The following is a 2,978-nucleotide window of genomic DNA, read 5'->3' on the forward strand; positions in this document are numbered from 1 at the left end:
AGGAATGCTCTGCTGAATAGGCTGATCTTAACTGTGATAGCTCAGAGGAGTATGAAATGCCCTAATGCCCTTGCTGTGTGAGCGTGGCCCTCTCTGGGGTGGGAGCAGCAGAGGCTGCCCTTTACCTCAGGGCTGCTGCAGTCATCGGCACTTAATTACCTTTCTTCTCAGGACTTTGGTGTATGTTTTTCAACATGGATGCCTTCAGCAGGGAGGGGAAAAGAAAGATGAGCTTTGCAGGGTTTGAGTTGAGGAATATTGGTGGCAAAACTGTGAGTGAATCCTCTGAGGAGGAGAGTGAGCCTAGCCTCTGCCCTGGAGTATCTGGATGTGGTGGTTGTTCTGCCTCTGTCAGCCAGGCCTCCTCCCATGCCACATGTGTGAGAAAATGACAAAGGAAGAAACGGCCTGTGTGGCCCAAACCCACACCAGAAAATTGGCAACCCAGCAATGGGCAAGCACATGGATCCATTGTGCCAGAAATGGGAGGGGAAAAAGCAAACCAGTGCCTGAGGCTTCAGGGGGGAACAGCAGAGCAAAGCTGATGGCTACCAGCTGGTAAAGCTGATGGCACCAGCCTGATTTATCTCACCATTTCTTAGAGCAGATGTGTGTACAGGGAAATTCTTCAGCGTGTATCGAGGAGGAGGGTATGATCTCAAAACTGGCAGCAGCTAGACAGTTTCTGCTAAAGCACCTCACTCAGGAGGGAGCTGAGTGACAGGCATGTTTGTGGTGAGGAATGGGGTCCTTTTGCACCTCCCTTTCTCTTCTGACAAAGGTGGATGGTGGGGAGGTGGACACTTAGCCTGTGTGTCCTTGTGTGCTTAAACTGCATCCCATCCTGGGCTGAGTTCTTAGGGACTGGTGCTGAGTAACCTCAGTCACATCATGGAAGTGTGTGTGGTTTCTTCACCTCCAAAACAGTTCATGCACACTGCCTGAAAGGCTGCCCAGAAAAGCTCCTGGGATTTAATTTGTGACCTTACCCATCTTCCTGTCTTCCCTCAGGGTGCTGGATGTTTCAGAGCTATGAAAACACAACCCTGAGGCAATGCCAAAAGTCTGTGGCTGGACTTGAGCTCATGCCAAGTGTCCAAGAAGTGCCATGTGTGGAGCACAAAGTGTTTCTTCTTCTGGTTTGGGAGTTAGATGCTCTAGAGCTGTTCTGCAGTTGTTGGGTTTGAGAGGGGGTGTAGGAGGGAGGGAGAGGGAAGTTCTGCTTGGAGTGGTGAACCACACCAAGGGGACTGCAGCCCAGAGCTGGAGGACAGTGTGTGACACCCTCAGTCTGGGTCCTACAGCAGCTTTCCCTTCTCTCCAGAACTTAGTGCTGTGTAGAGTACCCTTGGGCAGAAGGGAGCTTGCACTTCCCCACCCCAGGAGTTTACTCTGCAGCTGGGATGGCCACTGTAAAGAAAATATAGCCTGTGTGATTGTGGAATCTGCTGAGCTGAGGTCCAACTGGGTTGGGATGCCTTCCACACCCTGTGGACATTGCAGTCCTGATGGGATGTCAAGGGTGACCTCAGTAGGGCTTTGGTGTTTGTTATTTTGCTGCTGCCAGGTGGTTTAGAAAAACCTCTCTTTTAATTTGCCATGTCTCTGGCCCTAATAACTCCTGAGCCATTCTCAAGTCAGCTGAAATCTCCATTGGCCTTTTCCATGCTCTGAAAGCTTCCGGTTCCTACTGGATGTTGTGTTTTCACATTAAAAAAAAAAAAAGCATATGGAAAAAACCAAGAACAGAACTGTTAAATCCTATGCAGTGTTAACCATCAGGATTGGTCTCTGCACTATTGATTTCTCTGTTTGATCGATTGCAGCTTTATTTTGTAAATGACTGACTCAGCCCCAGCCTGCTCTCTGCTACACACGGGGTGTCTGTGCAGTCACACCACCCCAGGGTGCTCTGGGTGAAGGATACGAGCTCCCACCTACAACTTAGCACATTGTCTACCAGACACCTCACAGCTCACACCAGACTGTGCCTTAAAATCCTTATTTGCTGCCTCCCTTTGTTTTCAAGGTGGATTTGAGCATTTTGCTGGTTTCTCTCCCTTTCCCTATCTGCTTACCAAAAAAATCCCAGCTGTTCAGGAGGTGAAATCCCTCCCCTTCCATGGCCTACACACCAGCTTTTCATGCTTGGCTCTGCAGCTAGGCCACCTCGGGCTCCTGTGCCTGTGGGCTGCCATGCTGGGGTTTCCACACATGAGGGCTCTCCCTGGCTGGGCTGTCGTTCAGCACACGTGAATAGATTTGGGATTACAGAGGATCAGAACCAGAGTGGGAGACACAAAGGTCAGGGGGTTGGGGAGATGGGGGAGCACAGCCCAAAGGAGCTGCAGCATGTGCCTTGGGCTGTGTGTTTCCATCGGTTCGGATGAAGTACTGGGTTGCAAATTGCCTTCCCCAAGTAAACAAAAAGTGTAATTAAACTCTATTAATGCTCCCCAGGGCTGGGAAGAGAAGGAAGCTGCATTGTGGCAGGAGCAGTGGAGGAAGCATGGCTCGCTAGAACCAGCCAGGCTCAGGCAGGTAACACCCACCCTCCGGGGCGAGTGTGTGTTTCCATCGGTTCGGATGAAGTACTGGGTTGCAAATTGCCTTCCCCAAGTAAACAAAAAGTGTAATTAAACTCTATTAATGCTCCCCAGGGCTGGGAAGAGAAGGAAGCTGCATTGTGGCAGGAGCAGTGGAGGAAGCATGGCTCGCTAGAACCAGCCAGGCTCAGGCAGGTAACACCCACCCTCCGGGGCGAGCACTCCTGTTGGAGCCGAGCTGGGGACACGGTGACTTGGGGCCGTCACGGGGCTTTGCAGAGGAGTCCGCTGCTTTGGCACCTGTTTAGGGGGCCGGGTAACGCCGGGGGGTGATGCCTCGGGGCGGGGGAGCACCGGGGCAGACCCTGGGCGGGCGGTGGGGTGTTTACCCGGGGGGGAGGGACACCCCTCCCAGGGGTGTGAGGACGGAAG

This window comes from Merops nubicus, unplaced genomic scaffold, assembly GCF_000691845.1.
Source record: "Merops nubicus isolate BGI_N331 unplaced genomic scaffold, ASM69184v1 scaffold43430, whole genome shotgun sequence".
Lineage (NCBI taxonomy): Eukaryota > Metazoa > Chordata > Aves > Coraciiformes > Meropidae > Merops > Merops nubicus.